This window comes from Gobio gobio, assembly GCF_949357685.1.
Source record: "Gobio gobio genome assembly, chromosome: 7".
NCBI lineage: Eukaryota > Metazoa > Chordata > Actinopteri > Cypriniformes > Gobionidae > Gobio > Gobio gobio.
Window position 1 is genome coordinate 37,544,960 of NC_137103.1, and position 15,272 is coordinate 37,560,231.

A 15,272-nucleotide genomic window follows, 5' to 3' on the forward strand; every position below is an offset into this window, starting at 1 on the left:
TATAAGACATAACATGGCTTGTGTGTCTTTTGAACACAGGGAGAGAGAAAAAAATCGGCACAGAATATATCCACATTCTTGGTTTAATTTTAAATAGGTTACTTATTCATTATGCTCGAGTGAGATACAGTCTAGTTAGAAATGCTATTCAGGTTTTTATATGCACCACAAAGAGAAAAGTTACCGGAATGTTTTTATGAGATAGAAAAAAAAAATCTGCTTTCTAGTCTGCACTAAACAAAAACAGATACATGCAACGTGAGCGTCCACCATACGCTCTGTGTCGGCCCGGTCTACACCCCTCCATTTGCTGCTTGCTTGCTTTTCCTGTTTGGTCTGCTCTCTTTGGTGTGTCCCTTATCTTTTCATCAGTCATTCCCCCTGCTTGATACAGCGCTTGGCTCTGCCTCGTGTTGTTTGGCACCCTTTCTTTTCCACCCCCTCTCTCTGTGAAAGACACTTTGTCCTCCTGTGCTAAAGTTTAGAAGCGAAGGGAGAAATGTCTTGGCAACATTTTCTGGATTTGCTGCCATTACACCTGGATGTGTCCAAGACTTTGCCTTCAGGGAGATCCTCTCCTGCACCGCTGGACAAATGAAGTCGCCTTTTGTTTATTCTGTACCAAGTTGACAGAATGACAGTTTCCTTATTATTTTGATAAAATATTATGAAAAAATAATTTATTTATAACATGGAATTGCTTACTGGATGCATGTCAGAGCTGTTCGAGTCAGAAGAGTTGACTGAATGTCTGTTTTCAATATTATTTTGATAAAATATTGTGAAACAAATCGTACTATATAAATATTATTTATTTATAATGTAGGAATTGCTTATTAGATACAAGAACTGTTATTCAGAAGAGTTCAGAAAAATATTTTGATGTGATATTTATACCAATTACCAATTACAAATATTACAGAACAAATGATTATACATTAAATTGTTCTGGTAGTATGCCACATAAATGGGTAAGAGGAGGCTTTTAATGTTATTTTATTGATTTTTACCCTTTACATTGTGTCTTGTGTACTGTACGGTTTTTGATTTTCACTTCATTATAACTTTTAGTATTTGAATAGCTTTTTAATGATCTATATACTCTGTTTTTCCCTTTGAGGAGGTTACTGCAGGAAGTCAAACGTGTATCAGTTTTCCATCTTCAATCCCTGTAGAGGTCACTGTTGCTTGGCACAGCTGAACAACAACTGAAGCTCAAAAGGAAGGTTATTAGATCCAGCATTATCTGATATTCACACATATCGTACAGTTACAATTTCACAAAATAATGTTGATTGCTCAAATTACTTGATACGGAGTATAAACAACTAAGCAACTAGTGTTTCAGAATTACCTGCATGAACACCTTGAATCATCTCAACATGCATCAGGAGATATTTTATATTTATAAGATCAGTTTATTTGTGCAAGGGCTCTATGATGGTAATTGAATTCCTTGATATGTGTGTTTCGGGAAATGATTACGGGCTGTAATTAAGGGTGGGGCTTTGTTATGGAGCTCTGAAATGAGAGATATTAATTTGCTCTCTACTCCACATTTGTTTGTGCCATTTAATTCTGAAATCCACACACACTTGGTGCGCGACATGTCTAAATCAACTCTAAATCATATTTATCGCTAGGAACACATGTCCAGATGGCAGACTCTTAACTGAGCTTGGATTAATGGGAAGACGGGCAAGAACTGCATCAAACTCCTCTTAAGGACCTTTGAAGAACAACATTGCTAATCGCTCATAAGGACGCTGTAGAACATGTTTGTTGGGTAAAAATAAACAAATTATGCTTTGTTTGGAAACACATTGCCAGCTTCAGCTGGCATTTCTGATAGACATCCATAGACCAATATGTATGTGCTTGTGTTTAGGGTGAAATGCAGATGGCCTGGCCCACATAAGCCCTTAGTTAGGATTCTGTTTAAGTGTTAAAATCAATTCCAAGCAAATAACGCGAAAACCTTTGTGTAAGCACTTTTCACACTCTTAATTCTCCCTTGTTAAATTAGCCTCGGTGTCGGAATGATGGGACAACAGATGAAGAAGAAACCTGTGCATGCAGAAAATTAACCAGATTTATGAAATGAATAAACTATATATATCTATATATAGTCGATCATTTTATAATGATGGTTATAGATCTCATTTATTAATAGTACTTTGTAATGCTCTTGAATGTTGTGCAAAGTGTGACTATCTAGTAGTCATTGTGAATTCATGAATTTATTGGGTTCTCCAACTGGGAGTATCAGTTTTTATCTAAGAGAGATGTATCATTATGCGCTGATAATTCCACATAGGAAACGTGGCCGGCGGTGTTTGCTTTGCCTTCGCCAGGGTTTCTGTATTCTACCCCAGTTGATTTCCACATCTAAAAGGACAGGGCATCTCATTTCTTGTCACTGTGTCCCAAATTCCTAAAGGTACAATTAGCATTTTGTCTGACAAAATGTTGAAAGGTTCATAGATTGATATTTGCGAAAATGCAGCAAGATGCTCTTTTTTTCAGGAATGCAAATTTTGACATTTATTAACTTTTATTCCGGATCTGTTTATGGATTGTAAAAGTCTGCATACATTTAACGAGAATCAAGCGAAATTACAATGTTTACACAGTTGCTGTCCGACGCGCAAAGTGCGTAATTTATCGCGGAGGCAATGAAATTTTTACTGTCCTTGATTTATGTCTTCTGTGGCATTTCTAATGAGAGGGAGCGGTGTTTCATTGAAGAACAGTGCAGGAAACTACATTCATTGCAGACCTCTTTTTTTTCTCAGGGGTGCTTTTCCCCTGTGAAATAATGTCAGCACTTTCCCACCTTCAAAGTCCTTTTGTTTTTCTCAATCTATTAACAATTCTAATTGTACAGCACTTGTTAAGTAAGCATGGTAAATAAGGCAGGAAACGCATTATTTCCCTTTAGTGCAGATTAAAGGTAGCACAGCGCTATGTTGAAACACATTAGTGAACACTAAAGACACAAAACAGAAATGCACGCTTCTGTTTTGCTTAGCAGCGCCGTGAGCTTCCTGACGTTTAAGTGTCACTTCTGTGAGAAACAACTACCTCATTCCGTCCACATATCTGTTAATGAACATATCCGTGCTCTGGAATATCTTCAAAAGGGATGCAATCACTTTAAATTTGATTAAAGTGATACATATTAGGCTGGCTGTTTTCTTTGGGCATTTCGGCTAATTAAATAGCTTTGTATGGCATCGACTGCTTTTCTTAGACACAACACCCCAGTTCAACTTTGCTGGTCTGGATGGCCATATCTTAATTGGGGATCATTTCGCAAATGTGGTTCAATTTCCTTTACAAGACAGTTACTGTTAACTGCTATTTTTAAAGCCAATAACAACGTCAAAGCTTAGGATGATTAAAGCAATTAAAGTTTCCCTTTGTTTTCTGAATACAGTGAGATAGGCGGCCGTGTTTGTATAACATTTATTAAACATTTACTAAATGGAATTGAATCTGTCATCGCAGAACTTTTTCCAGACAATTACTTTTTTGTGTGGCAAGCACGCTTTGGTTCGGGGAATGTTTTGCAGCTTCTATCCCTGATTAGCCTTGCGATTTTAATCAAACTTTACCCTTAAATCTACACACAGTGAGAATAACTTGTGTGTAATTTCAGCACCAGACTTTACCCAATTAGCATACTACATTTTCTCCATTAGATAAACTGCCTTTTGAGATCTGACTGGTTTAATCTGTTTAATGTGCGTGTAAACCATAATCTCTCAATTCTGCAGATTCCCTTAAGGACATTATTCACATACGCTTCGTTTTTGAAATGCATGATCTAGCACTGCTCTTAAAATCAGAATTAAATGCTGATTAGAAGCCGGGTATTTCACAGAGTTTTTCCTTCCTGGTCAGAGGGAGGGAGTAGAGTTACGTACAAGTAATCAGCCGCGGACTAGTTTCGCTACAAGTTTAAAAAGAGTGTTATAACCAGACGTGTTGCTCGCACCGCACCGGTGTCACATACAGATGTTTCTAATCAGTCCAAGTACAGAGAACATTCAGGCAAATGTCAGCTGTAATCATTTTTTTAGACCTCTGTGCCGCATGCAGTGAATTCTGGGAAGGCTTAGCATTCTAACAGATGATCAGAACGCTGGATCATACCCATCAGTATTTGTGCAATTGCAACAAGCATAAAATGACACCAAGGGTTCTGAATGCACAATATGTTTCTTTATACGATGCAAATGTATTGAGTAATGCAACAGACGGCTGAATGTTGTGTTCGATATATACCGTGGATTCAGACTAGAATGAGTCTTTGTGCGGGTTCCTTTTGAAGTCACTTCATTGATTACCTCAACCCTCTAGGAAATGGCTCATGCATCTCATGTACATTATAACAAATGTTCTCTTTGCATTACAATTGAATTGTGATTGTTATGTTCAATCAATGGGAAAGGTCAAAGGATCGCCACTGCCAGCAATTTAATGGAGAAGTCGATGGAGATTCATTTTAATCACTGTGGCTGTTGCCGTCCGAGCACAACAGGCCCTGTGAATGGCACGGTAATTACTACTGTTTATACAGGTTTACCTTCCAATTTAGATATCCACAAATCTCTCGCCTGATATAAAAGTCTGTGCGGCTTTAAACAGGGTACGGGGCACCGCAGAGTAATTGTGCAGCTATCAAGCGGCTTCTTTTGAAAAAAATGAAATTAGCTCTCTTTTAAAGACTGATATCACCAGAGGGGCAGTATTTTACATACGGTTGGACGTTTTGCCAGCTCAGCTCACAAGACGCCCGGCTGGCATCTTTCCAAGTGAATCCTGAGATCTGCAGATATATTTGCAGACAGGATGCTCACACAGAGAGAGAGTGAGTTGTAAGCCAGGATGGCATCATCATAACAACCGCACAAATGGATCTGAGCATCAGAACAGCTTGACATCTGATAATTATTTTATGGCAGCATATCTCTATAATGCACATAATGAACTGCTGCGTTTTAAGTTTATGCTAGGAATCTGATATATATATACACAGACACACATACACACACACTTAGGTAAATGGAAACCCTACTTAAAGAGGTTGTTCCACATTATTAAGCAAGTCACAGTTCTCATGCAATATGGGGAGGAAGAAAGATCTTTCTGAAGATGAAAAGCCTGAAATGGTGCAATGTTATGCAAAAGGCATGGAAACCACTAATATTGTGTAAAACTGAATGGAGATTATCGAACTATCATTGTGAGTAATTTACAGTACAGGAGAACTCGATCAGATAAAGGCTTATTAAGGAAAGATTATGTAAAAAAATGTATTGTATTATTAATAGATATAGAACAAGCCATTGTTGGGCAGCAAACAGGTATTTAAAGCTTGTGCGTAAAGTTGCATTTTAGCCACTTCTAAACAAAGCTCACAAAGAGAAACGTTTACACTGGGTAAAGAAATACATGGAGACTCATTTTTAAATAGACAAATGCCGTACTACAACGGATGGTCTAGATGGATGGATTTCTGGATGGTTGGGGAGTGGCCTCCACGTTCCAACAAGACTGTGACAGCAAGGAGCTAGCGGGTGATGATTGGCTGGAATATTGGGAAGTGAGATGGAAGGTCTCTTTAGGGTCTTTATAACTGACCATTTTCTAATATGGTATAAAACAAGGATAGTGCCTTCTGAAATAAGAGGACTTTCATTCAGGAAAATGCTACAAAAAACACCACAGCAATAGGCTACAACTTTTTGAAAATGTATCTATATACCCACCGTAAGCGTTTCTCTTTGTTTGCTTTGGTTGGAGGTGGTTGAAATGCCTAGATGGGGGGGGGGGGGGGGGGGGGTCAATCTCATGTAAATCTTGAGTGCCTATAGAGTAGTACTGCATCCTTCATATCTCCGAAAAGTCTTTAGTTTTATCATATTTATAAAAGAAAGATACACTGTATCTTTCCGAATAAAACCGAGCGGCTGGAGGCATATCGTGTGGGCGGAGCTAAAGAACCACGAGTGCACGCTTTTGCGTTGAGAGCGTCTGAAAGCTGTGACATTAAAGAGCACCTATCATGGCATTTAAAATGTTCCAAATATTGTTTTAGAAGTCCCCAACAACAGTTTAGCATGCATGCAATGACAAAAAAGACTTTAGTTTTCTTATAATATGCATTTATTTTTACCTGTTTTGACAGCGATTCTCAAATGATTCCTTTAGTGATTCACTTTTCAAAACCCCGCCTTTACGTGACGCTAATCTGCGGTGATTGGTCCGATGACCCAGTCAGTTGTGATTGGTATAGTCTGTGCAGATATTTTCGGAAACGGAACGCCCATCAAAGTCTTATAGTGACAGTAATTTGTTAATATGTGTCAGGAGTTATGAATATGAAAACCGCGTCTGTACCGTTTGATTGTAATATGAGCCTCAGCTGATCTCATTCATAAAAAAAACTCCTCTATTCTCCTCACGAAGACTCGCGACAAATCAACATCCCTCAGGGCTTTTAGTTCAAAAGTGTGCAGATGAGGAGACATATTGATAGATTCTCATATGTCTGTGTCAAATTTCTAAACAGAGGAGTATTTTTTATTCAATACTTCCTCAAAATACGCAGATATAGCCTAATCATGAGCGATTGAGTCTCTTATGTGTTGTTTTCAATTCATCCTGGCAGCCGGAGGGCGCTCTGTGCACATGTAGTCCATGTACAGACAGATGAAGAAGAACCATGTGCCATAATAGAAGTCCATAATAAAAGCTTCCTGAGATCGCGAAACATACATTTGACGACTAATAAACACTCAATCGCGACGATGTATGGTTTGTCTTCAAGCCACTTAGTCTTCAAATGCTCATCCTTGGGCAGATGAAAAAAAGTTTGCTTTTGAGTGGCACTTCAGAACACAGGGTCTCGTCGCCATGATGTTTTCTAGTTTTCACTGGCGTCTTGGAGCGCAATAAGTGGGCGTATCATATTCAAATAACTTGACAAGTTGACGTCATCTAGTCAGAGAAAAAGCTTCGGTCTTCTAACGATTCTTAAAAATGACTCTACTTTTGAAAGAAAATAACTATATATACGGTGCACTGTCATATTTCAAACTATGCAGGATGTTTTTGTTCACTTAGATCTATGTTACACACTACATGAAAGGTACATTTCGAAATTCCATGATAGGTGCTCTTTAAAGTCGGCATGAAACGGAAGTTGAGATCGTCTTTTTCTCCTTATTGTGACGTAAATCCGAGTGAAACGGCTTCTGAAATTAGAAAAAATGTAGGGCGAGGCTTGATTTCGTCCTTCGGGAATTGATTGGATCGTTGGAAGTTGGGCGTTGCTAACAAAATGGAGGCAGATTTGAAGTTTGCACTCAGTTGTGGAGAAAAACTCAATCTATCTCTAAAATAAATGTATTTTCTTTCTAAATCTTTTCTACATAATGTTACTGAGCATATTTCCTCACTTTTCGCTGGTTTATGATACAGATTTTACTTATTTTAAGCCTTTTATGGCTTTATTTCTGTAAAGCTTTTTTCTCAGCTCTCCCTTATAAAGGGGGCGCGCCGTAAGCGCGTTCACACGCTGCATTCCTCAGTGCGAGTCGTCACGATAAGCTGTTCGTCCGACTATATTGAGTAATTTTTACATTAAAAAAAAGCTTTTATTTCTCATATATTTCTCTCTTTTTGCCTCAAGTCCTTCTTGAAGAAGGTATTGTGTATACCGAGAAAAATGCACCTAACCACGATCAGTGACAGGTTTCTGAGAGGAGGTGCAGAAACGAGATGGGGCGATAACCCCGCCCTCGCGCCATAGCACATGACCGGGGGAGAAGAGAGGTCGTTTCATGGGGGAGGGAGAGTTAACATATTTGATTAAAGATTATAAAGGTAAATGAATTTTTTAAAAATAATGAAGTGAACAGATAAATCAGTTATAGTAAACACTACAATATTAATATAAAAATACAAATTGTAAAATTTGATTTCATGCCGCCTTTAAACGTGCAAAGGAAACCGTTATCCTAAATAAACCATGACTATCAATCAGATTTATGATCCAGAATCTGATCCGGAGGCTGAAATTGAACAGGAGCAGCAGCTATTACAGCAGGACGTCTCTATGTGGTATGTATTGTAACTGTATATTTGCTTAGCGGCTTGTCATGCGCAAGTTTTACAGCATTTGTGTGTGTTTTCTCATGGTTTATGAGGACATAAAGTTAGCAGTAGCAAGCGGAACGGTTTTGCATGTCATGTTGTTTACTTGAGGTGTACTTACTTAAAATGGCTAACAAATCAAGACATTTGAAGCAGTTTTACTCACCCCCTTCTTCCAACGCAGGACCGTGAACCTTAATCGCTGGGAGTGCTCCATCTTTCAGCATTAGACGAGCTACAAATCCGGAGTTGAACTGGGGCTTGTTTATAAAACGATCGTCACCGAAATGCAGGGAACAAACAAAAACACTTGTACAATTCTGCTCCGGAAAAACAAACTCCATCCACTATCCCATTAACGCTGGGTTCTTTGGGAAGCTGTACAGGGTTTTCTTGCCCTGACAACCAAAAACACACTTCTTTGGTGACGTTGTTGATTTTGTGAAGTCCTGTGACTGCAGCGCAGCCGCTTCCCAAAGCCGAGCAAAGCACGTTAATGGCCGTGCATTTGCTCTCTCGCGCGCAAGGACATTCCGCCCGTGCTGACGTCAGATAAACTTTCCGAAACTTGTGAGAAACCGGAAGGAGTATTTTTGGCACAGAAATACTCCTTAAAAGGTCAAAAAAAAAAAAAAAAAAAAACTTTACTTGATTGTTTAGCATGGGAATCCAAATATTGAACAGTGTAAAAAACTTAGTGGGCTATGCATGAAACAGCATTTCACCCCATTTTTTTCAACACCATTTTTACAAAAATAAATATCTGTTTTCTATTAATATATTTTAAAATGCAATTTATTCCTGTGATGGTAAAGCTGAATTTTCAGTATCCTTACTCCTGTCTTCAGTGTCACAAAATCCTCCAGAAGTCATTCTAATATGCTGATTTGCTGCTCAAGGAAACATTTATTATTATCAATGTTGAAAACAGTTAAATTTTTTTCCCCCATAATTCTTGAATAGAACGTTCAAAAGAACAGCATTTATCTGAAATAGAACATTTTTGTAACATTATAAATGTATTTACTATCACTTTTTATACTTTAATACATCCTTTAATGAAATTATTTATTTATTTTATTTCTTTCCAAAAAAAAAAAAAAAAATCTTATGACTCCAAACTTTTGAACTGTGTATAATGTTAAAAAAGATTTATATTTCAGATAAATGCTGTTCTTTTGAACTTTCTTTTTATCAAGGAATCCTGACAATAAATTGTACACAACTGTTTTCAACATTGATAATGTCATTTAATAAGCGTCCATTTGTTTTTATCAATGCTTGTTCAAATTGTGTTATTTTAAGCTTTGATAGTTAAATTCCACCAAACAAAGAATGCAACTGATTTTAGTTAAATATGTCATCTGGGTTTGATTAAAAAAGAATAGTTCTGTTAAGAGGGTTTTTATCCATCTTTTACTGATAAATGAGAGCTATTTGTTATTAAATGCATTAACTGTGTTAAGGAATCTTATGGGTTTAAAAATGCATTAAATTCAAGTTATCGTGTGTTAACCATTAACTTATTATTTTACTGCGAGTATTCATTTATGAGCTCTTTATAGGAAATGTATTCAGATGCAGCTATACAGCCTTTTATCATTTCAGATTCCATACATCCTGTAAACAATAAAATCTGCATTCCGTTATGAGGTTCCTTCACAATTTGTATTGACATGCAACATTCCAATCAGGGACTAAAAATATTTGCTTTAATTATGTCTCTGAAGGTCATACCTGATTTGTGTAGGAACTGCTTTATGGAAATGAGCCGGCTAGAAGATCTGTAGTTTTATTAGAGCACATTTGGTCTCTGTTTACTCTCTGATCTCATCTGTAATGTGAACACAACAAAGAGAGCCATAGTTTCGCTTTGTGAAACATTCTGACGGCAGTGAACTCAGAAAATCTCCAGTCTGGGGAGAAACTCCATTCTCATTAAGCAAAGAAAGTGTGCTATCATTCTCACAACATCTAATTTAATGACAGTCCCTAACTGCCTGTCATAAAGTTTTCGTTCAGACGTCTACTAAATGAGGGGGCTCTAATTGGACATCTCTGTGTATTAACCCTGTTCTTTGTGTACCTGCAAAATATGTAATTTCTTGCAAAAAGGAACAAATAGAAAGGAAGGATGCTGGCTTTCCCTAGAGCAGCTTTTTTATTCCAGATAGACTATATACAGTATATATAATATATACTGTATATATATATATATATATATATATATATATATATATATATATATATATATATATATATATATATATATATATATATATATATATATATATATATATATATATATATATATATAATGACAGGTGAAGTGAATAACACTGATTATCTCTTCATCACAGCAACATTTTGTCCTCAAAGTTGATGTGTTTGAAGCAGGAAAAATGGGCAAGCGTAAGGATTTGAACGAGTTTGACAAGGGCCAAATTGTGATGGCTAGATGACTGGGTCAGAGCATCTCCAAAACTGCAGCTCTTGTGGGGTGTTGCCGGTCTGCAGTGGTCAGTATCTATCAAAAGTGGTCCAAGGAAGGAACAGTGGTGAACCGGCGACAGGGTCAAGGGCGGCCAAGGCTCATTGATGCACGTGCACTCTCAGAAATAAAGGTACAAAAGCTGTCACTGGGGTGGTATCTTTTCAAAAGGTACACTTTTGTTACTTTTAGGTACTAATATGTACACTTTAGGTACTAATATGTACATTTAAGGTACCAATATGCACCATTTAGGTACAAAAGTGTACCTTTTGAAAAGGTTCTGGCCCAGTGACAGCTTTTGTACCTTTTTTTCTGAGAGTGTGGGGAGCGAAGGCTTAAATTGCTCAAGAAGTTAATGATGGTTCTGATAGAAAGGTGTCGGAATACACAATGCCTCGCAGTTTGTTGCGTATGGGGCTGCATAGCCACAGACTAGTCAGGGTGCCTACTGACCCCTGTCCACCTCCAAAAGCGCCAACAAGTGGGCACGTGAGCATCAGAACTGGACCACGGAGCAATGGAAGAAGGTGGCCTGGTGTGATGAATCACGTTTTCTTTTACATCACGGGGATGGCCAGTTGCATGTGTGTCGCTTAGGGAACACATGGCACCAGGATGCACTATGGGCAGTGTGATACTTTGGGCAATGTTCTACTGGGAAACCTTGGGTCCTGCCATCCATGTGGATGTTACTTTGACAGGTACCACCTACCTAAGCATTGTTGCAGACCATGTACACCCTTTCATGGAAACAGTATTCCCTGGTGGCTGTGACCTCTTTCAGCAGGATAATGCACCCTGCCACAAAGCAAAAATGGTTCAGGAATGGTTTGAGGAGCACAACAACGAGTTTGAGGAGCACAAGTCCGATCCATGGAGGCCCCACCTCGCAACACACAGGACTTGTTAGATCTGCTGCTAGCATCTTGGTGCCAGATACCACAGCACACCTTCAGGGGTCTAGTAGAGTCCATGCCTCGATGGGTCAGGGCTGTTTTGGCAGCAAAAGGGGAACCAACCCAATATTAGGTCATAATGTTATGCCTGATCGGTGTATATGTCTGTCTGTCTGTCTCTCTCTCGCAGAATTTCTCCAATTTGACGTTGAGGGTCGGCACTTTTAGCTGATGGTAGAACTGACGGCGACTACTCTGTCATCTGCCCTCTGCCATGGTAGGTTGTGTGTGTGTGTGTGGCAGGGGGCGTCTCCGGATAGATGGGGTCAATGGCATGCGACCTTGAGGAGACAAATATTCAAAATCAATAAGTATTTGTCTCACTCTGCACTCTGTTTGTCTGAGCAGCATTTTAAGCTGCATCCTCCCCCGAAAACAGAACAATGTGAGTAATGAACGTGAGTCAGAAGAAAGACGTACCACACTTGCAGATGTACCCAAATATTTACTGCATGAAAGTCATGTTTATTCATCAGACGAGCGAGACGGTGAGCAGATTTGCATTTAGTGGAATCTGCCAATATGTTGCAATGCAATGACGGCTGTTTCTATTTGAAACAGGTACGCCCATTTCATGCAATTAAAGTTATTTATCTCCCTTTTCAAAGTTCATCAATTATGTTGAAATACTCTTAATGTCCATAAGGGGGATGATGTATGATTGGTGTAATTATTTCTTATTCACCATGCTTTCTAAAGCATATCAATTTTGTTAATACCATGTAATTAAAACATGTCAGTGCACTACAAGTTGCGAGCTGTATTAATGACTGTGAAAATTATTTTAATTAAATAGCCAATTATAGAAAAATCCTAACCATGAGAATTGACATTTAAATGAATTTAATTTAAATTGCTTTTCAACATTGTTTTATCAAAGCCTTATAGGCTGAATAAATTATTATATCAAACAATATACAGTGCCATTGATCATACGCGAGTCATATCGGAGTTCTACTTTTAAACTCTGATACATTAGTTTTATGGTGATTCATACAGATGGAGGGAAATTCTGTGCACACACTTTTTTCCCCCCAGCTTCTAGCCGGTGTGCTGAGGATTAGGAAAGAAAGTAGATGTACTATTGTCAGCTTGTTTGATGGTTCATGTATGTCTGATGTTTGCTGTGTGCTCCCTGTAACAAATACCATAAACAAAGGGGAAGGAGTTAGTCACCAGCACTGCAACGCCATCAAACCTTTGTGTGTGTGGTCTTGTGATGGGCCTTTCCTCATTAGCGATGTCATGTCATCCCCCAGCAGTCATCACAGGCCTCTGATATCATATAAACACATGGAAGAAACACATAAATCTCGTTGACTAACTTCAAGCACTATTTAGAAACCATTTAAATGTCATTTTCAAAAAAAAGTATAGAAACAAAGAACACCCTTTGTGCTCCTTCAGAAGATAATTGAGCATTTTATCCAATGCGATCCAACAGTCAGATTGTTTTAATTTGTGGTAGCATTTATGGTAGCATTTATGTCATCCATTTGCCTTCCTGATGGATCCTTTTCAAGCTCTAAGAGTGTAAATGCCAATGTTGTTAACGCATTGGTATTCTGTAATTACACTTTTTCCCTTATGGAAGGAACATCTTGAATCAAGTAAGGGCTCTCAATGTTTAATACATGAAACGCCAATTTTTTATACACATAAAACAATTAACAACAGGTTACATGTTTTAACGTTACACAGAAAAAAGGTACAAAAGCTATCACTGGGGCGGTACCCTTTCAAAAGGGTATGATACTAATTACTACTATATAGCTAATTCATTACAATAGTTAACCTGAACAAACAACGAAACAGCCTACTTCTAAAGCTTTTATTAATCTTAGTTAATGTTAATTTCAACATTTACTAATACATTATTGAAATCTCAAGTTGTGATCTGTATAAATGATTTAATGGACCTGAGCTAACATGAAGGAATAATGAACAGTTGTATTTTCATTAACTAACATTAACAAAGGTTAATACATATACCCCCGGTTTCACAGACAAGGTTTATAAGCCTAATCCCAATGCGTGTTTGAGCTGTTTTAATTGAAATAATCATATCTTAAAATATGTCACTGCCATTGATGCACACCAGTAATCTTATTTTCTATGCACATTTATAAAAGACACTTAAAGGGATCGTTCACCCAAAAATGTAAATTCTGTCATTATTTACTCACCCTCAAGCTGTTCCACACCTGTTTGGGTTTCTTTCTTCTGTTGAACACAAAAGAAGATATTTTGAAGAATGTTGGTAGCCGGACAGTTGGTGGACCCCATTAACTTCCATAGTAATTCCATCAACATTCTTCGAAATATCTTCTTTTGTGTTCAACAGAAGAAAGAAACTCGTACAGGTTTGGGACAACTTAAAGGTGAGTAAATAATGACAGAATTTAAATATCCAAATTGATCTAAGGCATAATCGATGAAACCAGGCCATACTGTAAGACATGTATTGCTCATTGTTAGTTAATGCATTAACATTTACTAATGGGACCTTAATGTAAAGTGTTTTACAGAGAGAATACGTATGACTGTGTAATTGAGTTGGACATGCTATCACTACTGTTGACCCTAAAGTGGATTTAATTAAAATAGTTTAACATTTCGTTCTCGGCTGTTTCAAGATGTTCTTTTGTTGTATGTAACCTCTTTATTGTTGGCTTGAACTTCTCTCAGGTGGACCGTGTTATCATGTAGCATTCCTCTCAGTCCTGGCTCATTGAATAATGATGCAATGAGCATCGCTTCTTCTAAAGCACGAGATTGAGAAATTCTTCCCAGGATGCTTGCATTTACCCAATACATAAAGATTGCAGACATTGTTAATTTAACCAATAAAACTAATTGAACATTCAATGCATTGAACAACTGAGCATTGTGCATCCTGCTGTTTGTCTATTGAAAGACTGTTGTTCTAATGGGAGCTTGATTCATCAGGCCCACCCAGCTTGTTAAGAGACTCTGAATCGGAGACATCATAGAGGTCCTGTGGCGTTTGTGGATGCCTTTTTGTCTTATCATCATTCTTCTCTAAACGAATGTCTGCAAGCAGTTCTTTGTGTAGAATTTTATGGCCATCATTTGCAGTTAACCCCATGCTAACATGAAAAATAGTTGGCAAACTATCATGACATTCATTGTTTTTAATGAAATCTTAATATGATGCATATTTAAGCAAAGGTTAGCAACATAAAGGGCAACTTTGTCTGGCTTTGAATTTTAAGCGGATATTGATTTTTACACTACATGCTACCTCTGTGCCTGAATGACAATTCTGAAATGGCATTCTGCTTATCTTAAAGCAGATCAAATCAGACTAACTTGAACGTATAAGTTAACTTAAGATAGGGTTTCGACATTGTACATTTCCAAATAGTTTTCTCTTTGCTTCAAGAGACTTCTGTATGAACTCTGTATGAGTTCCTTTTGAAAATCTGCTTTTTGAAGAAATACATATCTGAAGTTACAAAATGAGACGTGTGCGAAATAACAGGAGGCTATTAAACTCTGGGGGTCTTTTATTTTTATAACGGGGAGTGTTGTAACACATTTTGTTTCAACATCTGCAACCCCCCTCCCCCTATATTCAATTTTGAGACATAATATTCCCATAAATGTCTGTTACAAATGAACTGGTGCTGGTG

The 15,272-nt window shown here is 37.7% G+C and overlaps 2 protein-coding genes across 2 annotated transcripts in view; one reads left to right on the plus strand and one right to left on the minus strand.

Annotated features, from left to right (window-relative positions):
- The window catches only part of piga (phosphatidylinositol glycan anchor biosynthesis, class A), an 882,343-nt gene that overhangs the window by 423,045 nt on the left and 444,026 nt on the right, over nucleotides 1-15,272 (minus strand). The gene's annotated exons all lie outside the window — the stretch shown is intronic.
- LOC307129066 (uncharacterized protein) overlaps nucleotides 1-15,272 on the plus strand; it is a 538,951-nt gene that overhangs the window by 138,741 nt on the left and 384,938 nt on the right. The gene's annotated exons all lie outside the window — the stretch shown is intronic.